The following is a 24983-nucleotide window of genomic DNA, read 5'->3' as shown; positions in this document are numbered from 1 at the left end:
TAAGTAATACATTCATCTCATTGGCTTTCTATATACCTTCTGGCAAACAAGCTTACAATCAATTAGGGAAGATAGCCAAAAATAATACAGGCAGAGAAAACTGAAAAATAAAGAATATGGATAATTTGCCTTTGAATAATAATCAATTAACTGTAAATCAAAGCTTTTAACCTAAATGCAATGAAGCCACTTTGCAGGGTTGGCTCTTTTGCATAATGGAGAAAAATTAGAAATCAGAAATAAACGCAAGCTACTTTCTATTCTGTTTTTTGAAATCTAATGAGTCTTTAACTTTTGGGAGTTGGGGACATTTTTAGAAGTCTAATGAAAGTTATGGGCCCTCTTCCTAGAAAAATGCACAGTTGTAGGGCCACTACATAAATAGCATGGTATTCTGTATGATTGGCTCTCCCTGGAGTTGTACAATTATGACATACACATAACATTTTCTATCCTAGGGATTCCAGATGAAGAAATCCTACCATGCTTACTCTGCACTGTGATCTTTGGCAGAACTAAGCTGGAAGTCAAGTAAGCAAGGTTCTGTTGTTACCTGGGTTAGAATATCCACTACTTCTATGGAAAGGAGGTATTTTGAGCCTGTCTAAATTAACAAAGTGTCAGTATTTGCATGTGGCACTAATCCTAGGAGAAATTCAGTGGCTGTACTCATAATTTCATATTTACTTACAGAAGGAACGAGGTACACATTCATTAAATAAATGCCATAGGTAACTATTTCAAGCAAAATAAATCTTTTGAGTCTTGATATGACTTCTAGCTGACTTTCAGTCTTCTGCAGCTGGCTTTATAGAACATGCTAAATTTTCTTTCATATGAAAATGTAATTCAATTGTCACTAGCACAGGAATGAAAAGCAGCAAGGAAATGGCTCTTCATTGAGTTTTGGCTTTTTCTTGATTAGATGAGCAGCTGTTGAGCAGTAAGTCTACCAAAATGGCAATTTGGCCGAGCCAAATAAAACTCAACCAAATAAGACTGTTAACTCCAGTGAAGTTTCTTCAGAGAACTTTAGACACAGGGTCAGGGACACATGGGCATCCTAAAGTTGTCATTGCTTCTTGGTGAATAACTCCTTTTCCTCTCTTTTACTTCCAAGCTAACCCCAACTGCTTATCTTTTTTCACATCTTTGAAATGACTTATTCTAAGTTTTGATGTACAAAGCAGAGTACTGAAGGGAATGATCTTTTTTGGAGGTTGTTGATGTGTAAGTAGAGAAAAGCTTAAATATTTTTATTCCAATCTATGTTTCTTTCATTTAAAAAATCTCTTAAAAGCCTATTATGAACAAGATAACCTGTTTTGTATCTATATTTGTGTCTGACTTCTCATTTGTCTTTAGAGCCTTAGAGTAACCTGCTGAGATGGATGGGACACTTTACACTTAAGGAGGCTTAGCAAAGGACTTACAAGTAGTAGAAATATGGCTTTGAACACAAATCACTTGGTTTTCTTTACAATGCACCTTCCCACTGTGACAAGGAACTTCACCTCTTTCAAGGAATTATATTTCTGTTGAGAAACACATAGTGATACCTGTGATGATTTTGAAGGTTTTTAAGGGAAAAAGTCTTAATATTACTAAGCTTCTGAAGACAGAGCCTTTGAATTCCGTTTCTCACCAATGCAGCAAATAATATAAAGAGAATGTATTTTTAACAGAACCACAAAGTTTTCCATCTGGATGGATCACGGTCTGATTTATGACTCCTAGTTGGGTCCTGTTTTTCTTGATACCCATAACCATTCCCTCCCACTTTCCCACAGTGTCATGAGGAAGAAACAAAGCCACGTGGAGAATGCCCTTGGTTTTCCCCGTCACTGTTGCAGAGAGCAATGATTTATTTATAGACCAGCTTTGCCAAAATGTTCTGAAGAAGCTAGGATTTCTTTAAAACGGAACATCAGAGTTGGAATTAGGTTGTGGGCCATGTATATTTAGTCCAAATCTATTTTGTCCTGCCTGTTATTACACTGCCCCATGCAGGAATATCAGGGTTTTTTTTTTTTTTTCTTTAACCTTGAACTAGAAAATACATGAGTCATTAATTTCTTAAGGTGGAAAAACACTTCCATAAAGTAGCAATTCATTTGATAAAATTGTCAAGTCAATCAAATCTATCAAGAAATACATAATCTACACACAGAGTACATCCAAAGACAGGACCACTATTTTGAAAGCATGGGAGGATTCAGAAAATGGACTACAACAGGCCCAGTGCATGGCTTCCAGTTTGTTGGTCTAAGCCTGTCTGCAGCCACTAGTGACCCAGGCCTGTCCCATTTTTAGGAAATACCTAGTCACTTCAAAGAGGGCACATATTGATAAGTCTTTATACATTCAGATATGGCTTTTATTTTAGAGAAGAATACGGTTTCTTTATTTTGTCTATAATTAATTTTGTTTCTCTGAAACAAAACTTCAGTCCACTGGGTAGAAGTAAGAAAACGAACATTTAGTACTTGCTATAAGTTGAATTGTGTCCCTGCAAAATTCATTTGTTGAAGCCCTAGCTCCCAACGTGACTGTATTTGGAGATATATGCTGTGAGTAGGTGATAAAGGTTAAATGAGGTCATAAGGGTGGGAACCCTAATCGGATAGGGCTGGTCCTTACAAGAAGAGGAAGAGAGACTAGTTTCCTCTTTCCACCGTGTGAGCACACAAAGCGAAGGCAGCCATCTGCAAGCAAGTAGAGAGCCCTCACCGGGAACCAAACCTGCTGGCACCTTGACCTTGGGGTTCCCAGCCTCCAGAACTGTGAGAAATAAATTTCTGTTGTTTAAGCCTCTCGGGGCATGGTATTTTGTTATGGAAGCCTGAGCAGACAAATACCATCCTGTCAGTTTAAATTATTTAAACCATTAATTTAGGATATGATCACATTCACTAAGAAAACAATAGATTTAGCTTAGTTTTATTTCCTCCGCCCCCTTCTCCAACTTCTCTCCCAGTAGTGCTTGGGTAAGTGTGAACGCGTGTTGCAGTGCAAACTCTTGTTGGAGGGAAAAAGTGGGTCCTTGGGGGTAAGGTCCTCTGGCATGTTGGGGCTGTGATACAATCCCTTCTGTCGACCTGTCAGGGGCTCATCCTGCTCCCATTTGCAGTTGATGTCTTTGACCAGTGTAACTCTCTGTCTGGTCCCTCTCAGTTTGTCCCTCCCTCATTGACTCAGTTTCCCCTCAGTTCTCACTGCTGCTGTAGACTCTCCACATTCTGCTCCATCTTCACTATGGCGGACTCCACAACAGCCCCATCGCTCTTAGCTCAGCTGCCCACTGCTCCCACCCTGGAGCTGCAGGGACTTCTGGGCCCCATTCCTGCTACATATAAACCATGAGTGGAGCAGGCAAGCCTTCCTTTTGTCTGCCAGACTACACGGTACCGTCTGGTTTACTTTGATGGGAATTGATCCTGATTGACAGACTCTTCTTTAAATCCCATGGGGAAAGTCAGGACAAGTTGTTTCCACTGACCTTAGCTTTTCCTCACTTCTGAGGCCCCATAACTAGTCATTTCTTCTTTTTATCTCTTCTCTCATTCTTGTAAATTTCCTCAAACTCCCAGAAATAGATAGACTTTCTCTCTCACTTCAAGTCATAGTTCCTTTTTCTTTCTATGGAACCTGAATTTTATTTTCCTTTACTTTATATGTATTTTATGTTGCATGTATTTTTTTAATTTTTGTTCAGAATATTACAGGAGTATGAATGTTCTGGTTACATGGGTTGCTTATATACTGCTTGAGACAAAGTTATAAGTGTGCCCATCACCCAGGTAGTGTACATTGTACCCATTAGGTATGATTTCACACATCCCCTTCTCCCTCCCACCTGCTTGATTTCCGTTGAGTTTTACTTCCGTCTGTGCACATGAGTGCTGTTCGGTTAGTTCCAATTTAATAGTGAGTACATGTGGTGTTCGATTTTTCATTCTTGTGATACTTCACTAAGGATAATGGTACTCTAGTTCCATCTGGATTATTACAAAATTTTATGGTATATGTATACCACATTTTATTAATCCACTCAAGTGGATGGGCATTGGGTTAATTGATGGGCACTTGGGTGCCCATCCATTAATTGATGGGCACTTGGGTTGTTTTCACATCTTTGCAATTATGAATTTTGCTGCTATAAAGATTCGAGTGCACGTGTCTTTTTAATAAAATGACTTTTTTTCCCTTTGGGTAAATACCCAGTAGTGGGATTGCTGGATCAAATGGTAGTTCTACTTTTAGTTCTCTGAGGAATCTCCATACTGTTTTCCATAGAGGTTGTACTAGTTTGCAGTCCCACCAACAATGTGTAAGTGTCCCTTTCTCTCCACATCCCATCAGCATCTATTGTCTTGGGACTTTTTGATAAAAACCATTCTCATTGGGATTAGGTGATATCTCATTGTGGCTTTGATTTGCCTTTCCCTGATAGTTAGTGATGTTTAGCATTTTTCATATGTTTACTGGCTATCTATCTGTCTTCTTTTGAGAAGCTTCTGTTCATGTCTTTTGCCCACGTTTTAATGGGGTTTAATGCCTCTTTCCCTGAGATGATAAACTTGAGATATAAAGATTCAAATGGATAAAAATTTATGGGAAGAATTAAAATGATTGGCTTGTATTCACAAAGATATTATTTCTGTCTATGAATGGGGCTGTGCATTTTCCTGTGGATGCGTGCTTGCATTCTGTGTACTAATGCAGTTTCATCATATATGAACCTTACTCCTTCAGGCAGGTACCAGAGGGCTGAGCAAACACCACAGGTGTTCACAATGAACACACAGTGAGTAGGAGCTCAGGGTTTCAGGATGTTTTCTCCACCCTCCAAGATATCTTCCACTAGCCTGTCCAGATTGCTCATTTGTCTTTTTCTTCTGTAAAGTAAGCACATAAGGGAGACACACAACTGAGATGTTGAGTGAATAATCAGTTCTTTGCACTTTTGAAAGAATAATTTAATTAGCTAATCAAAGTATCCTTAAGTTAAAGCCTCTACTTTGTCTACCCAGGATGTCACGTATTTCATTCTTCTGGGTCAATGAGCATTTTCTTGGGCATCTCTTAAATAAGTCTTCCTGTCATGTTGCATTTTTACTTATCAGCATCCTAGAGGGGAGAGCTACTTTTGATGAAGCTCCAGTCTGAGTGCTATTTTTGTCCCTGTTACTCAGTTACCACTTCCTGGCAAGTTCAATCACGGGCTTTGAGATTTCTTAAGTCCATAGCCATTTATGCATGCAAGATTTCAGATGCTTAAATAATCATCCTTTCAGTAACTTAGAACTTAGAAGAGCAAGGACCATCTCTTGTCTTATATTTCTTGCCTTCCATTACTTTATTTAATTAAAGATATTATTAAAGTTTTTTTCAGGCTTGAGATAAACTGAGAAAGTGAGAAACAAAACATTTAAGAAATGCATATCCTTTAATATAAATAAAACAGTTTCCTTTGTCCAGGTGTTTGTGGTTAAATTCTTTTTAAAGATCAATTTTTCTATCAATGATCAAATTGATCTAAAACTGTGATATATAGACATGTACTTCTAGATGGTAATTTGGGGTTCCATCATATAGCAGTGACAGAAAATCCCATATAAAGATATAAGTGGAAAATGATACCTGACTGATGGATTTGGGGGGTAGGCTGATTGGCACTGTAAGGATAAGACTATTTTGTTCCTTGATGGGAGATTAGTACAAAAATAGATGAGTGAGTCAAACCTCAGCACAGTAATGATTTCCTGACAAGCACTCTCTCCAAACCCAAAGTACATCAAGTTTAAATCCAAAGAGCCATTACACTTTACATATTCTTCTTAATTTTCTTATAAATTGGAAGAAAAAGGAATTTTCACTTTAAGTTGAGACCACAATAGTTGGTTTATATATACCATATTACCTACTGTAGACCGTGACAGAAGTTAAATAAGAAGAATGATCCAGTTGATGGGCTGTGGTAGAGTGCAGTATGATTGACTGACACAACAATGTGTTGAGGCCATGCATTATTTTCTGAGTGGTTGAGATTGAGTGCTAATGCAATTTGGAAGAATTCCCAGCACAAATAAAAAGAGATATACATCTGTCCCTTCAGTGACTCAGGGAAACGAGAACCATCTTTGATACAGTACACATTTTCCTAACTTTGAATATTTTGTCTTTTGTAAGTCTTGGAAGAAAAACTATTTTGACTCTAATAACTATCAAGCTATTGAAGTAGATGCAGTGAACTAATTTCGAGCATATAGTTAACATCTACAAGACCCATGTGAACAGTGTCAACCATGGCCTAGACACTGTGTAGCTGGCATCCAACTCTCTCTGAGCCTCTTCTCCTAAGGAAAGGATAGGAGATATCACTGAGTACCCAATAAATGAACAACAATGTTGTCGGCACTTGCATATCTGACTTAATCCTTACAACCTCTCTGGGAGGTTTGATGCCCATGCAAAGATGAGGAAAGTGAAGTTGATAAGCATTAAATTGCCCTCTAATAATTGAAAATTAGAAGATCCATCCTTTAAGCTCTGGTCTGTCAAAATTTGCTTTAGTTCTGTTGTTCTAACAGGCTTCTTTCCTGAGTCACTTTTCTAGAAACTTCTATGTTCCCATTTCTTAACAAAAGGTCCTGTTAGCACTTGTCAGACCCACTGCCTAACCCACTCAGGTAACAACTTAAAGCATTAGGCTATTTCTTCCTGGGTTTTGTATGGTCCTCCCCTGCACAATCCAGCAAAGAATCCCAAATGCCTGCCACAGAGAAAATGCAATGCTGGAAGCCTGGAGGGTTCTGGGTAAGATGGGCAGAGTACAACAATTGAGAAAGGTCTCAGGGGCAGGGCGTTGGCAGTCTAGATCCAGCCATAGAGACAGGTTTTTGGCACAGGATCCCCTAGTACTGAAAAGACTGGTCATGATTAAAATAGCAAAACAATAAAGAGAATGATAGTTATAATAGCTAATGATTATTAAATGCTACATGCAGGCATAGAGGGCTGTACATACATGTCCTCTGAGAGCTTTACAAGTATTTACATGTCCTCTCTGATCTTTCTTCTGTGCTGTGTGAGTCTCATAACCAAAAGTTTCCCTTCCTCTCCTAATGCAAGTTCCCCTCTACCTTCCCTCATGTGAGTAGCCCCTGGGCCTTCACAATTTCCATCCTCCAGGCTCAGACTTACCTGGTTTCTGGGAGGGACATCTAAGAATCTTCATCTGGATGGTAGATCAGGGATTTCTTCCAAGTTGGTTTCTGCTTTGGCATAACCAGGGGTGGGGGAAGAAAATTAATATTCTTGGTACCATGGAAGAGAGAAGATAGAGGGAGGAGGTAAACACACTATGAAAAAAAAGTCAACATACAACTCAGCAAGAGATCTTTGATTATTGTCCATCTGTTGCAAATGAAAGGTGCATTCACTCAGAGCAGACACCTTCTATCTCATGCTCACAACTCTAGCACTAGTTTGAGCAATGAATAAATATTCATTGAATAAATAAATGAGGTATGTGAAAATTTGAACAGGTAAAGGAATGAAGATAGTTCTATCTGGTAGTCATTTGTTGCAGCTGTGCTCAACTTTCTAGGCTACCTTCATGTATATTTTTGCTTAAAATCATAGGCATAGAGGACTATAAAACTCTTTGATTTATGTCATATTATCCCACAACATAACCTCCTACACTTATTCAAAGACATGAAGGATGAAGATAAGCCCTGTGGGATTTTAAGCTTCCTATAACTGAAACTCCATTTCTTTAGACATGTCTCCACATTACAAGCAGAAGCCAAATAGTGTCTTTTGAATTGAATTGAGGCAAAGTTTTGGAAAATAAATTCTATAATTTTCCTACTTTTATTTTTTGAGACTGCATGAAGATCAGCAGCAGATCTTTGGACTAAATCTTGTGTGCTTTGCTTGTAAGGTCAGCACAGACTCCGCATCCAGAAAACTGAGCTGGAATTTCAGCTCCCGCTCTTGCTAGCTTATTGGATCTTGGCAAGTTGTTTAACCTTTCTCATCTTGTTTCATCATCCATAAAACAAAGATCATAATAATGCCTGCTTCATAGTGTGCTGGCAAAATTAAGTGAGCTATGCATGTGAAAAACTTAGAAGAGAGCCTTGCGTAGACAAGAGCAACAAGTGTCAGTTACTGTTACTGTAACGAGGAGTCTTTTGCTTAGTGTTCAGTGAAAGCATCCTTGTTACAGCACCCAATGCCCTATGAGGCATGTAATATGGGAGATTAATAAAGATTGAGGCACAATACAGGAAAAAATACATAGCCCCCACACACACATACTTACACATTAAAGCCCATCATACATCCAAGACTCACACATAAGTGAAATGAGATTGAAAAGAAAACACAGAGACCAAGAAATGCTCACAGAGATCATAGGTAATATGATGAGAGTCTGATCTTCTGGTGTATACCCTTAATAAGGCAAAAGGACCTTAATAAAGATGTGTATCAGTGCTAGGCTAGGTATTTTATATATATTATCTCATTTAATCTTTGCACCATTCCCATGTACAAAACAAGAGCCTAAACAATCCTTGTTGAGTTCCCCCTGCTAGTAAATGACAGTGCCAGATCTTAAATGTGGCTTTGTCACATTCTAAAGCCTGGGGTTTTGTTTTGTTTTTGTTTTCTTTTTTTTTTTTTTCTTGAATGGTTTAAATGCAGAACTACTTAGAGAAACTTGAAGTTTAGAGAGTGTTCAGCTTAGGGTTCTGTGCTAAAAATGTTAAAGTGGCTGTAGAACACCGAATTTTGTTTCCTAAAATAAGTGGATCATATCTCTGGAGAAAAGACTAATTTCCCTTGTAGGTTATTGTAAAATCTTATCAATTTTCACCAAATCAGATAGAGGCCTAAAATATGTATTTAAAAATACAATTTTGGTTTTAAAGAAAGAAATGTTTTGAATTAGGATGGATACTGGCTTGGGGGTCTAGAGTCATATAGATTATGATTTACATTCATATAGTTTACTGATCTGTGCCTACAGTTAATAAAAAAAAAGAAACCGAATTTTAAGTGTTTAGTAGGCATATAGCAGAGGACATGACCGCCATCGTATCACCCATGATTTCTGGGTACTTTTCCTGGTTCCAGTGTGTCATCTTGTCCATCTCATTTTATTCATATGGGGGTCTTGGATGTGTAGGTATACGTGTGTGTGTGGGTATATATTTTTTCCTGTCTTGCGCCTCGATCTTACTACGATCACTACCTTTCTCTCTCCTTTCTTTCACTATGTTTCTCCCAGTTCTCTATTCTTTGACCAACATGTAGACCTGGAGTATATTCTACTTGTACCTGATAAAGTTGTGTGTTCTCGTTTCTTAGCCTATGAAAAAAAGTTGATATTTGTCTTTGAAAGACTGACATATGGCTTTATGTTAAATTTTTTTCTTGATAATATAAAGGGTTCCTGTATCAATTTAAATAGGTACTGAATAAACTTGGTAAACCATATAAAGTAGCAGCATTGGAAGCATGATTGAAATAAAGTACCTGAAATAAATGTTGTATCTTAAAAGATATAAAGATGGAAAACTGCCCTTTCGGAGAATACAGGCTGTTTAGATATTCTAGAGCGGATATTGTTATTGATCCTTGAAGATAACCTTCATTGTGAAGCCAGTCTAGTCATGCAGGCATAAATAAGTATCTTCCCATTGTTCTTAGGAATAAGTATCTGCCCATTGTTCTTTTTAACCTAAAAGCAGGTGCTGCAGACTGACATTCAGTATTCTGTTTAGTAACAAAGTTGAATTAACGGTAAAAATGAGACCATATAGAATCAGAAATTGCCCTGCACCTGAAATGTACTTTGTTCTTGGACGATGTGAATAATTTTTGTGCAAATATTTTCTCTGAGGATATCTAGAAGATGGGACAGACAGTTCTTTTCTCTTCAACGCATGCTACAGAAAACACTGTGAACGGGAGCAGACTGGGTTGGCATAGCACCACCTACGCAGGGCTATTGGTGTCCCTTCTCATTTAAGGTTGAATGAGCCACGGTTGGGAAACATGCTATGGGCCATGACACTTTGCATTAGACCAGACTATACCTTATTTATGGGTTGGAATATTTTCGCTTGAAGGGAATCGATATTTCCAGTGTCAGTCATCCTAGGACAGGAAACAAGATGAGTCTTAGGAACAAAAGAACTTCCCATTATCTTTGGCATAGAAGGATGGGGCTGGGCCTAGACTTTCAGGTGTAGAAGTGCCTAAAGCTTCTTGTTGGTGAGAGAGGAGCTGACAGCCCCACCTCATAGGGGCCGACCTGCCTGGAGACAGCAGGGGCTCATGGTCTCTTGGAATAAAGACTGCCAACAGCAGTCTAAGTTGCTTCTCTGGTCTCTGAGCTTGCAGTAAACTCTTTTTAATGGTATAGTTTAGTCTCAGGTGTGTATAGCAATCAGAGTAACTGAAGCTATTAGTGATGGTATCAGGGGAGGACCATTGGGCCTAGGAGTGAGACGATAACACAGGAGTCACCTGCCCCAGAGGAGGTGGCCTGGCAGCAAAAGGAGGAAAAAGGGAAGAAAAAAATGAGGGATTTTAAGGCAGTGCCCTGGGAAATTTCTGCAAATCAGTGGGTGAAGAGATGGCAACTGAAGGAGGCTGATTTCTGCCAGAAAGTCAATGAGGGTTCATGCCATTATACTTCACAGATACAGAAAAAGTCTAACCTCATTTGGTAGTTATAAGTTAGGAGGTCAGTAATAAATAGGGTTTATAAGAAAATGATTAAAATTCATGTTAAACTAACTACAAGCTCAGAAACAAATTAACATAAACAGCAAATTTCAGCTCTCTCAATAAAATGAGTTGTATTAATGTGTTATTTAATGAGAAGCAATGGATTATGTCTGTTAGAGGGCTGCCACCCTTTCTGATAAATTATTATTTTAATGTTGTAATTATTTGATGTGACTAATCAGCCAGTCAGCAAAGCAAATATTTTCTACCTAAATTAAATGTGCTGGCAGAATGATTATTTCTTTAACACATTTGATATGAATATTTTACATATTTATGAATAAATTAGTTGGAATCATGTTATTTTGTCTCAGTGTCAACATTCTGCCCCCTGAAAGTCCTATTTTATGCTAAAATGTTTGACAAGGTCTTTCTGAATGTAGAATAGGAGAAGAAAAAACTTTGAAAAGTTAAAAGCTAGGTGAAATACACGTAATTCAGTAAAAATATAATAAGGAAGCACTGAAAAAAGACTTTTGTTCAAGCCAGGTGCCATGGCTCATACCTATAATTCTAGCACTTAGGGAGGCTGAGGTGGGAGGATCACTTGAGGCCAGGAGTTCAAGAACAGCCTGAGCAACATAGTGAGACCCCATCTCTACAAAAAAATAAGAAAAATTATCCAGGCATGGTGGCACACACCTATAGTTCCAGCTACCCAGGAGACTGAGGCTGAAGGATGGCTTGAGCCCAGGAGTTTGAAGTTGCAGTGAGCTTTGATGACACCAGTGCACTCCAGCCTAGGTGACAGAGTGAGATCCTGCCTAAAACAAATGAAAACAAAAACCCTTATGTTTGAGTTCCTGGCTCTGCCACTAAGTGTGGAAATTACTCAGTGCTCTGAGCCTCATCTACCCTATCTGTAATCCCACAGGATCACTGAGAAAAATTCAATGATAAAATGTATATGGGAAATGCTATAAAGTTAAAGTAGCACATAGCACATAAAACCTGCTTTGTTTTCTTCCAGTCCTTGAATTCTGGTGGGGAGATAGGGAGAGAAATCCAAGCGAAGTTTAACCCAAAATGTTAAGATTCTTTTTAATCTTAGTGATTTCAAGCTTATAAAGTAGCTTGTTGAATCAAAATTTCCAAACCTGGCTGTGATTCAGAATAATTGTATACAAAATCTAGAATCCTGAGCCCCACCTCTCGCTGGAGATGTTGATTCAAAAGCTCAGGAATGGAGTTCCTTATTTTATTATTCAGTTTACTCCTACCAATGTCGTAGAGCCTGATTGTCTTTGAAATATTGAGACTTCAAAGCTGAGCAGACTTTACTGTGTCAGATTTTGCACAAAAATTTCTCTGGACCGATTTAGGGCAGTTTTATATTTTTCAAAGTTGGGTATAATTAGGGATATACTGGGAAGTTGTGATTAACAGAATAAACAAAGTTCCTGAGAATCTATGAAAATGATTTAAGTGACTTTCAACCTATAATTCCCTCGATGACATGAACACTATTTCATTTAAATAAGTATTTGAGGGAATATAATTCTTTTTTGTAAAGTAGGAGAAAGAAACTAATGTTACTGGCTGGCTGGTTTGTGCCAGGCACTGTGCTAGGCATTGGATTAGGTACTTATATTGGTTATCTCATTTACTTCCCATCAGAATTTCATGAAGAAGCTATTGACATTACTATTTTATTAATGAGAAAATTGAGGCTCAGGTAAATCAGGTAACTTGCAAAAGTATACAAATAATAAATGGTGGAACAGGGGCTTTGACTAAAATCTGTCTGGCTCTGAAGTCCATGATCCATACATTCTGCTTTACTGCCTTTCCTTCCAGTACTTGCAATAGAACAAGTGTGTGGTGCTGTAGGGACTGTCGGTTAATATCCCTCTGTCTGATGATCTGTTCCTATCATAGTATGGAAGTCACAGACATGACCACGGGGCTGAGTTTCGCTGACACTAGTTGTAACAGATGCATTTTGCACCCTGTGTCGCATCTCCTCAGCCCACTGCTGATTTCAGCTGCAGCCGTGGTGGACAGTTCCTGAGCTCGCTCTGTCAGCATTTGCACCTGAGTTGCACCACTTTTCTGCCTGAGGCCCTTCTCCAAAGCTGCAGGAGTTTGTTGAGCTTGAGCACACAGCCAGCCTGGAAGTGTCAGGAAGTAAGTACCCCTAAGGACCACCTTCAACCAGTGAAGGACAAGAGTCAGTGGATAAATACCCCAACCTCCTGTCCTTCAGAGGGACAGTTCTATGGTGCTTCCACATGCTTCCTTCAGAGGTCCCCGGTGGGATTGAGCCCCCGTGGCCCAGCTCAATAATGTACCCAACGGTGCTCCTTTCCTGTCTCAATCTCTCCCCCTCACTCTGCTTCCTGAATATTCATTCTTTTTCCAATTCTAATGGCATTGTCATATATTTTTCATTTCCTTGAATAGCAGACTGTTTGGTCTGAGTTGATATGCATCAGCATTTCCTGTTTGGGCTGAGGGAGAGACAAAAGGAGAAGAAAGAGAGAAATGTAGCAGGGACTGAGAACAGGAGATCCAGTGAGCATCTTTCGTTCCTACCCCTCTTGCTACAAGTCTCACAGGTCACAGGCAGAGGGATCTACAGCAAGGCAGCAGCAGAAAGGTGCACTGACCAGGGGTCTGAAGATGTGAGCAGGACTGAAATGGTTTCTAAGTACACGAGAGAGACCATCACGCTATGACTACTCCCAAATACTTGAGGGAGGAAAATTCCACAAGTGCCTGGACTTCCGTGTATTAGATGAGGCCTGCACTAAACTGAAATGTGCATATCGATGCATATGTAACCTCATAAGCCAGTGAAGTCTGGAAATTTTCTCTTGCCATTCTAGTTCTCAATATCTTACTCTATTCACCTTCGCCATTGGCTTGCACAATTTGCTTGCATTAGGGGATATCATAGCAAAATATGGAGAATATTGATTTGTAGAAAATTCCAACCAGAAAAACTCCACTGGATAAATTTGGCTTTGTTTCCTAATCTATAAAATTAGGAAAAATTGTTAGCCTTTATGTACTTTTGCTCAGAAATGAAATAAAGAAATTGTGACTCAAAGATGACATGATAGGAAAGCACTCTTAAGAAAAATTTGGTGTAACTATTAACACTTAAGTAGGTTTTTGCTTATCTAGTAGTGTATTTTTGCAATTATAATATATGAACCCAGTGCACAAAACTTCAGAATTCTCTCTCATCTATCAGAAGTAGTAGAAACAGAGATTCTAGAAAGCTAGGTAAATGGATGGATGGCTTGATACAGATTTGGACGTGCATATAACCCTTTACAAAGTACTTTTACATAATTTCTTGTTCCATTTTTATATACTTTATAAAATCTTATTTTTCCTATTTCACAGGTGAAGTTTAAAGAAATTAAACAAAATCTTTGAGATAACCTAGCTAGTAAGAGAGAGAGATGGGCCACCTCTATCTCAAAATCCTGTGTCTTTTCTCCCTCATCCCATTGCCTTCATCTGGTCAGTGCCTGGAATCCACCTGGATATACATCTGGTAGTCATTAGCCTTATGCTCCACCTCATTTCTCAGAGACCAGGGATTGGTCACAGCATCTAGAGTACGGAAGAAAAGCTAATGAGACCTTTGGTCACTACAGTTGTACACTGACCATAGGGTATTTGGTAGATATTTTTTGACAGGTTTCACATGGGAAATTTTGAAGAAAGAGGTAGAATCAAATGTAGATTTGACTAGTGTTACCAGTTTGTGGGTCAACACTACAAACTTGGATCCAATTAAAACAACTTATCTAGAGCCTCAATGGAACCGTAAAGCCTACAAACTTCTATATGTATAATCTGAAAGAGCTCTTACTTTGGTGAACATTTCAAATAGAATTTGATATTCACTCATTTTTAATACATATGTACACAATCCCAGTTTTATGTAAAAGAATGAATCTTTTAAAAGAAGCACACATTGAATTGAGTTTTAAGTCATCCTCAAACCAGGGTTCTCAAATTTCAACATAAAAATGAAGATTGCATTGACTGATCTGGCTTTCAAATATATGCATACATACACATATGTATTTAAATATGCACACATATGCATATGTATACACACACAGAAATTCTCTTTATTGCTAAAGAGATCCTTTTATTGCTATTTGCTTCATATTTAATAATAATCTTCACTCCATACAAAATTATGTTTTCTGTTACGTACAGTTCATCTCAAACAGATTGAGAGAATAAAATAAGCAATGAGAAGCACTGGGAATAATTATAGAAAATGTGCTTAGGCATGTGGATAAATTAAAATATTCAGTCACAGGGTCGCTTGTGAAGGAAGGAAATTAAAAGACATAAGTAAAAAGATATTTGGTTATTGAGTTTTAAAGAGAAGTCAGGAGAGAGGAATACAAGAATTTGCATACAGATTATAGAAATTTAGACAAGAATTAAGGTACATTCTGCAGAGATGCCAGGTATGTCACATTATAAATAACACATGAGGCACCTTAGGCCAAGAGTGGAGAGTGGGTGGTGTTCGTGCTGTGGTATGGTATGGCAATGGTATTTAAAGCCAGATCAGATCGCCTGGAAGCTCACATATATGGAGACAAGAGATTCCAGATCAGAAACTAGGGTATTTGGGAACACCAGAAGAGAAGGCTGCAGCAAAGTAAGCAAAGTGAGAAGGGGAAGAGAGCAAACAAAGAGGAGAAACAGGCTAGGGTGGAATTCACTCACATCAGATGTTGGGGGTGAGAAGAGAGCTGAAAATGAGCCAGAGATTTGGCAATGTTGAGCTGGATGGTGGTGCAATGGGAGAGAAGGTAGTAGAGGTGGGAAAGGAAGATGGGAAGTGAACATCAGAGAGTCAAACCTATCCTGCCATTTTGCTACAAAGGGGAAGGAAGAAACAAGATGAATATGGGGTCAGAGAGGAAGTTTTTTAAAGACAGAAATGTTTATGACACATTTATTTAGTGGATGGTGAAGATCTATTAGAGAAGAAAAATTTCCAGTTCTAGAAAGAGCTAACAAGGTCTCAGAGGGCTCTAGCATGAACTTGACCAGCACTCCCCCTCCATGGCTGACAGATGAACAGATCCCAGCTGCTTGCCCCAATCCGCTGCCTCTCCCCAGTCCGTTTTCCCTTCTCAGGAATATGCAATTATACAGACAAGTATGTAGGCACTAGGGACAGCCGGGTGACTATTTTAATACTCTGAATTTCATTCAGAGAAGTATATTCTAGAGATTTAGAAACATAACATACCAGGGAAAGGCAATAGTATCCAATGGGATAACTTCTGTGTGGTTCCCAAAGTGAGGTTTTCAGACCAGTAGTGTCAGCATCACCTGGGAACTTGTTAGAAATGCAAATTCTCAGGTCCCACCCCAGATTTCTAACAAGTATTTGAGGGAAATTTTAAGTTTTGCCCACACCTTGTGGAGCAAGAGTTTTATCGGTTTCACATTGTCCATCTGTTTTTGAGCCAATTTTCTGGTGTTTCAATAAAAATTTTTTTTTAGAGGAAAACAATATTTATTGTATAAAATATTTATATTTATTAATCAAAGACACAAACCAAAACTAAGACTATTAAAGTTGACCATAATATTGACAATTAAGTCACATCAACCTGGTAAGGAAATACCAGCTAAAGCTAATGAAGATAAGTTCCATTAAATTCCTAAGGAAAATACAACAATTCCGACACCATTAAAGTAATAACTAGAACCTTTCAAATAATAGGGGAAAATATAAACATCATAATAAATCCCTTAATTTGGAGGCAAAGAAATGTAAAGTGTGTGCTGAAAGCTGATCAATAAAAATTTTTGACCAATAAAAATTTTTGATTAAGCAGTTTCAAGCCTACTTTCCTCAAGCTTATATTTTGTACCATGGTCACTATAAGGACGAAAATAATAGTTTGTGCTTTTGTAGTAAATTTCTCTTTATAAAATAATTGTAATTTTTTTTTTGGTCCTTTTACCTTCCACAATTCTAGATCTAAGAGAAAATACAAAATGAACTTGGAAAAGTTTGTGCCAGGAACTAAGAAAGTACTCAAAGTCTAATGTGATGTTATGAAAAGGACACAGCAGCTGACTTGAAGGGGACAACTCTGGCCAAATTTGAAACAACTAAGCATCAGAAAGAATAGTGACAATAGTAGATTATATCACATCTGGGGGAAAAAAACTATACATAGACATACACACACATCCATAGCAACATTAAAATAGGAGACTGAAAAAAGAAAACTCTTCTTAACAGATAATACTGGCTAATAAAAGTAGAAGAAAGAATAGAATTAGAATATTACAGTTTTGTACCCAACATAACATAATAGATATAGCAAGGATCATTAATGACTTATAAAACAATTGTGTCAGAGGTTGTTAGGAGAAAGGACATTGACAGGGGCTCAAATTATTGCCAGACAGAATACTTATTAATTATAAATGTAAAAAAGTTCCTTTATAAAGTCAAGATCTGGTGGACATGATCTTGTGTGATAAAATTAATACTTGCCTGTGTGCCATTACTGATAAATTCTACTTTCTTAAGCATATATTCATCTTCAGTGAGTGAGCAAGAGACTTTTTGAGACCTTGGGGTACAATAGTGAATGCAGACACAGTGAGAATGAATTTAGATTTGTATGGAGGCCTTTCTGAAAAAGTGGCATTTTAAAACAGCTAAAGGAGCCTTCCTGGCAAAAGCTGTGGCAGTGGTGGTGTCCAAGTCAAGGTAGACCAGTTAGATGCAAGAGCACGTGCAAAGTCCCTGAGGCAGGAGGGCACATGACTCATTGGAAGAACTGAAAAGAAACCAATGTGCCTAAAAGATAGATGTATTTGTTTTCTGTTGCTGCTGTAACAAATTATCACAAATTTTGCAGCTTAAACATAGGTTTAGTATGTTACAGTTGTGTAGGTCAGTAGTCCAGTAGTCCACTATAGGTTTCACCAGGTTAAAATCACATTGCCTAGGGCTGCATTCCTTTCTGGAAGCTTTGGGGAGAATCCGTTTCCTGCTTATTCAGCTCATTGGCAGTATGCAGTTTTTTGCACATATAGGACTGACAACTCCTTTTTCATGTTTATTGTCCACTGAGGGTTATTCTAAGGTCTAGAGGCCACCTCATTCCTTGGCACATGGTCCCCTTCGTCTGTTTTCAAAGCTAGCGACAAGGGTGAAGGACTTCTCACAGCATCTCTCTGTGACAGATGGGAAAGGCTCTGCTTTTGAGGACGTGTGTGATTATATTGAGCCCCCCGAGACCATCCAGGATTCTCTCTCCATCTGAATAGAGGTCCATGGCCTTCACACATCTGCAAATTCCCTTTTGCCACGTAAGGTAACCTATTCACAGGTTCCAGAAATTAGGGCATGGACATCTTTGGAGGCCATTGTTCTGCCTACCACCAGAGGAGATGAGGAGAATGGCTCAAGATGGAATACTTTCATCTCTCTGATGGTTCCAGACAGATTGCTCCTTTCTAATCAGGAAATCTTCAGTGATTCACTATTACCTAAAGAATTAAATTCAAACGGACTCGCTTGTCAAGTAGACTTTACATGCTCTAGGCAAAACCCTGACATATATTCTTGATACACTCATTTTCCAGCCACCTTGGACTATTCATTCAGGATTCTCGTAAAGATTCCCATGATTTCCTGCCCTCACACTTTTCTTCAGCCCATCCTTTCTCTCTGGAATGTCCTTCTCTCCATCTCTTGATGTTTCTTCCATTCTTTGAGATTCATCCCCTCCATGTCCACACCTACACTCACCCAGCGCATGCACACGCACACACTTCCAGCCCTTTACAGTTTGCAGTGACACATACATTCTGGCTTTATCACAGTTACTGTGTGTTCTTATTCATCCTATTATATTACTCAGCTTCATAAGGGTGGAGACTTTGGTGAGGTTGGGAGTACTGGTTGGTTTTTTTCTTCTATTATCTCTTTCTAATTGGCTGCTGCTAGTGCCATATAGTGCCTAAATATTTTTATCATCATCCCTGGCAAGAACTACTTCTCATTTATCTTTGTATCCTCCGCAGAGCACATAAGTGTGCACCCCCCCAACACACCCCCGCCAAAGTGAATGACTCATCTTTGATAACTTGTATCTTATTGGTTTCCAGCTTGTCCAGATCTTTGTAAATTTTGATCCTGGCACATAACATATGAATTATGACTTCCAGATTTGCTTTTTCATCCAACTTTAATGGGATTTCAAAAGCTCAAATTTATTTCTATTTTCTGTAAATATTATACCATATGCCACACGCTGAACGTATTCTTTCTTTGCTCTTTTCTTTTTTCCAAAGTCAAACAAACACACACACGTGAAATAAAAAAGCAAGAAAAATAACCAGACTGATTTTGTTGTCTTAAACATATGTGTTTAATGTCATGCTAGGTTTAATCTTGGTACCAATTTTCCTAACACTGGAATATTTGTCATTCTTCTCTTTTGTGTTCCTCTGGCATGCACATATCCTGAAACTTGATATATGAAAATATAAGCTCATCAGAGATCTCTCTGTTTTTTGCACTCCTTTCCATTGCATTCTTCCCTTTGCACCTTGTTCTTTCTTATTTGTCTTGTATTTCTTTTTGCATTTGGAAACTTGAAAATCACAGAATAAAAAAAGCATATAAGAATCACCTATAATCCAATAACAGAACAAATTTTTATAAGCATTTAAACTATTTGATTCTCACCTTTTATGTTAATATTTTTAATTACATATGTAATATATGAATTTTTATTTTTCAAAGAAATCTGTACATTACTGGTAAAACTATTTTTCCTTTCAATTTCCTTTCTAATCCTGTTTGGTTTGAATCTTTTTGGTTCTTTTATTGTTAGAGTAAAATATGTATTATTCCATTGAAAATTTATTTTGAAAAAATAAAATAGTTTTACATTATCAAATTTTACATATAAATGGTGTCATTCTTTACATATCATTCTGAAACTTGCTTTTTTTCTCCCATGATTTTTTTTTTAGATCTATTCATGTTGTTACGTGTACTAATTCATCCTTTTTAGCCAGGGGACGTTGGCCAAGATATTAACCTCTGTACCTCATTTCCCTATCCAGAAAATGAGAATAACAATAATTCCTACATCAAAAGTTTGTTGTGGGAAATCTGATGAGTTGATACACAAAGAGGACTTAGAATATTGCCTTTACCAAGGAGGCACTCTAGGCCTGTGAGCTGTCATTGTCGTTGTTTGGCTGGGTTAAGGAAGGCATATATTCAGGTTTAACGGTTAATGCCAAATTGCTCCTGTGAGGGGCTGCAACATTACAGATATTCACACAGTCTTTTCAATATTTGGTATTGTCAGAAGTTTTAATTTTTTTTGTTGTTTATAAGAATGAAAAAGGAATAAAATCTCTTTATTCTTATAATTTGAATTTTTCTGATTACTAGTAAAATTGATTTCCTTTTAAACATTTACTGGCCATTTGATTCATATTTTCTGCTTATTTTTCTATTAGGCTATCTTTTTGTTGTTGTTAATAGGATTTCTTTGTATATTTTGGATTATAAACTCTAGCCAGTTATACATGTTGCAGGTGTTAGGGGAACCAACATCTTTACAATGTGAGCCATTCCATCCACATACATATTGCATCTTCTATTACTAAGAGATTCTCTTATTCCCTTTGCTAATGCTACAGAAAATCTCTTCACAAAGATATTCTTCCTCTTCTTTCATTTTTCCTTGTTTTTATGTGTTTAAAAAAATCTGGTCATCTTTAAGCAAAAAAAAAAGTCCTTTTGAGGGCAATTTTTAATCTTTGGTTCCTAATTTTCCTGCATTAAGGTCTGGGAAAGTATTCTGTATATTCTTTTAAACATGTCAAGACTTCCTGTGTAGGATCACTTTTTGTAAATGTTCCATGTGCTTGAAAATTATGTGTATTCACTATCATTCAGTTGTGAAGTTTAATACACATATTTACAATATGAAGCTTGTGTTATTCAGTTCTTTCATGTGATCAATGAGTTTTGTGTACTTGATTTATGAGTGTCTGAGAGGCACATCTCTCCATTATGTGCATTTTGTCAGTTTTTTTAATGTTCTTGCTATCTTATTGGAGTTTTTCATCATTGTGTAGTGAAAATTTTATTTCTCAGAACTTCTTTTTTGTTTGTTCTTTTCTTTTAAAATCTGCCATCCTAAAGGTTGAATCTACCTTGTACTCTCTCCCTTCACTATTACAAACTTCACGGTAACTTGGCCATTCCTGCCACCACCTCAAGTTTCCATTAATTCCACCTAACCAGACAGGTAAGGGTTTTATTCTTTAGTACTGTGTCCATATCAACACTTCCTTCTATTGTCTGTCTACCTTCTAAGATGTGGATTTCTTAAAAAGCGAAATAGATATTTAATAAGATGCTGTGCTTTTTCAGAGTTAAATTTTCCTTGGGAAATCTATAAATAGTATCTATTATATGGGTGGGAAGAAAAGGAGAGAGATAAAATAATTTTCCTGAAATATAGACATTCCCGAACTTAAGTATAAACTGTGTTCCAAGATTTTAGTTACAAATTGATCATCTGGAATTTGGAGCATGCTTCTTCTCCCAAGCCATAAATAAGTTATTTTCCCAACTATTTCTATTGATAATTAGGAAGCCCCTTTTCCTCTATGTTATCACTTTGACACTTATTTTCCTGGTTGTTATTCTTTCATTTCACATAAATTGTTCAGAGATTAGTAAGGATGAATTTCTTTTAAAGTTCTATTTGTTTGCAGAGTTTATAGCCAAGCACATTTTTCCTCATTTGATTCCTTCTGACTATGCTAGAAGTCCGTTGTTTTTACATCACCAAAATATGGGCCATCACATCTGCCTCTTAAATACCAACAAAATAGATAGTTGGTCATTTCTCCATCTTTCAAAGCAAAACTGAAAAAGATATGCTTTCTATCTGAAAGATACATGTTGATTCTCAAGAAATATTAAAAGTTACCACTCAAGTGGGATGATAATTTTGTGTGTTCTGATGAGAAAAGGACAAACTCCCAATAACTTGGAAACTGAACACAAATACTTGAGCTTTTGGTCATCAAGCTTTAAAGAAACAGTTTTCCTCACATCTTTCTCATACTATAGTTTTTGATAGTTGACGATAGTAAGACATTGATAGAAGAAAAATAAAGATGACAAAAGTGAATTGTGTGAAAAAGACTTTTTAAATTAGTTACTTAAAGTGATTCATTAGATTTCAAATATATTTTCACTTTTTTAAAAAATAAAACTTTTTATCTTAACATAAAAAAATGATAAATTTCTGCCTGAGGTGATGAATACCTCAATTATCCTAATTTGATTAATTCACATTTATGTCTGTATCAAAACATCACATATGCCCTGTAAATATATAATTATTATGTACCCATAATAAATAAAAAACAAAACTTTTAAAATAAATAGAAATTGTTTTTACCTATAGATGTTCATCTCTTTCAATGAGAATATGATTTCCCTTATCCCAGTGTTTGCTGAATAAAGGAACAAGCTTCAAAGCCTGTCGATTTATTGCAGGGAATTGATCAAGAAGGTCACTGAAGTAGCACTGAGAGCTAGGAGAGCCCTGGCATAGCCTCCTACCCCATGGTGTGTGAGAGAAGGAGCCACCACCTCTAAGAAGCCTGCAGTGGAAGCTGGGGCCTGGGGAGTAAAATGAAGAGGGGGAGAAAGAATCCAATTAGATCACTGTTTCTGAAAGCATGGTATACATGGTATACGTGGTATATGTGGTATATGTGGTTTATGTAGCACTAGTCATTCTGAGATGAATGTCTTTAAAATATACACAGAGAAATGGGTTCATATTAATAGTTATATATTTACATGAATGTCTTTATAAGCATATACAATTTAATATGTTATTAATATCTCAAACCTACTGCTCAGGACAAGGCTAAAGAAATTTTTAAAATTTTAGGTGAATTGCTTTATTCATAATCTCCAAAAACTGACACAATCCTGTTTTAGTAAAATATCTGTTCACTGATGAATAAATAAAGAGACTACATAGAAATATCCATACAATGGAATACTACTCAGTAATGAAAAGGAACTGTTGATACTCCCAGCATGGATGAGTATCCAAGCTTTATACTATTCATAGGTAAAAGAAGCCAGGCAGGAAATACTATACACTGTGTGATTCCATTTACATGACATTATGGAAAAGGCAAAACTATTTGAAAAGAAATCAGATCAGTACTTCCAGGAATTGGTGTTAAGGGTGGCATATGAGTTGATTGAAAAGGAATACAAGTTTGGGGGTGATAGAAATCACCTATATTCCAATTGTGGTAGTAAAATGAGTGTGCACATTTTTCAAAATACAACTGTACTCCTAAAAAGGGTAAATTTTACTGTATATAAACTATACCTCAAAAATACTGAATGAAAAACAATTTAAGAAAAACCATAAGTTCATATTCATGTAAGATTCCACTTAGATCTCTAAATCTTTGTTTGAATATGACTGATTAACAGAGTGTCCTTGTGCCTCCTGAGTGGTTTTGACCTTGGAGCATTTTGGCTCTATTTTTCTCTCTCGGGGATTTGATGAGCCCTATGTATCTGTGTAGCCCTGGACACCAATCCATAAAGAGTCTCTGGAGAGCCCTCACAAACGCAGACAGTGCAATATGAGGGAGGAGTACAATCTCAAAGTAAGAGCATAAAACTTTTTCCTCTTCTGCCCCCAACTCAATTATTCTTTTATACTCAATCTATAAGCCTCCTGCCCTTGGGCCAATTCATGTTTTCTGGACACAGTTACATAACACAAAGACTTTCTTTCCCTTATAGTCCAAAAAAGCAGCGTCAGTTCAATTATTAAAAGCACCAGTATGGTTTTATTACCAAAACTCCAAACTTGCTTCAAAAGGAACTCTTTTCTCCCTGCGTCTTGGTGCTGTTTCAGAGGGGGGAGTCCACGGAGAGGTGAGGGGCTGAGTGTCCTCTCCCCAGCTGCTGGCAGAGCTCTTCTCTTTCTATCCCATCCCAGCATGACTTTGACTCCTCTCAGATATTTTAAGAAGGGCATGGGGAGGAGAGGGATGGGAAGGAAAGGTCGTATCTGACTGGCACAAATGAAATCTGACAACAGTAGCCTATGGGTTTGACAGATTCCCAGCAAGAGGTGTTTTCACTGGGAGATATTTTCAAGTGTTTCCCAAAAGTGCCCTCAAAAAGGAAGATGTAACTGTAGCTTCCCTACTAAGGGCAAGGTCTCTCTTCAGGCTTCCCCCTCCCTCCCAAGACTGGAGCCCAGTTTGTGCTTCTAATAGCACATCTTCCATGTCTTTCAACCTCCCATGGAGGCCGAGGGGAGAAAAAAGTATCTCTTGCCCCATTTGGCTCAACCCATCTATGCCTTTGAAGAGAGTGAGGACTAAGAATGGATAAACTGTTTCAAAATATCCTATTATATCTCAGGTAGCACCTTATTTTGAGATGTAAGAACTCAACACCTATCGCTTTATTCCATTTGCCAATATGTGCCTCTTTCTGTCTGTTTCTCAGCTGAAGCTGAGACACAAGGAGGAATTTTTTAACACAAATGGCATATGGATATAGCAAAAACCATAGAGGTAGATTACAAATGATCAAAGACTGAGAAACAATCAGGTTAAGAAGAAAGAAGAAACTTCATAGGAAGTTTTTGAGGGTACCAAGAATTTGTTTCTAAAGCATTCAGTGAAAAGGTCTGGTGGAAGGTTAATATTGAGATGTGGAATGGCAAGTTCCAGAAGAAGATGGACAGAGAAGTAAAAGACTAAGAGACAAAGATAAACCCAGAGGCCTGACCAGTCTGTTGTCCAGATCATCTTTTGAAATGAGGGAAAGCATTCTTGAGGTGAAGAGAGGAGAGCGATATCCAAGTGTATAGAACTTCAGTCTTATCATAGGACTGCCCAGGTTTGTCTCATCCTATGGGCAGTGTTTGACAGAAGGAGATACTTGCATTTTGGTCTGGTGACAGGACAATGGAAAAAGGTAGATAGTGGCGAGGGGCCAGCATTGCAAAGAGAATTGGGTCAAAATGATTTTCAGGCCAAAGAAATGTTTCAAAGACTGGCAGTTTTAGAAATTGATTTGTAAGTCTTGCTTAAAGTCCTGACTATCT

Source organism: Lemur catta, chromosome 11, assembly GCF_020740605.2.
Source record: "Lemur catta isolate mLemCat1 chromosome 11, mLemCat1.pri, whole genome shotgun sequence".
Lineage (NCBI taxonomy): Eukaryota > Metazoa > Chordata > Mammalia > Primates > Lemuridae > Lemur > Lemur catta.
This window is presented reverse-complemented; position numbering follows the sequence as displayed.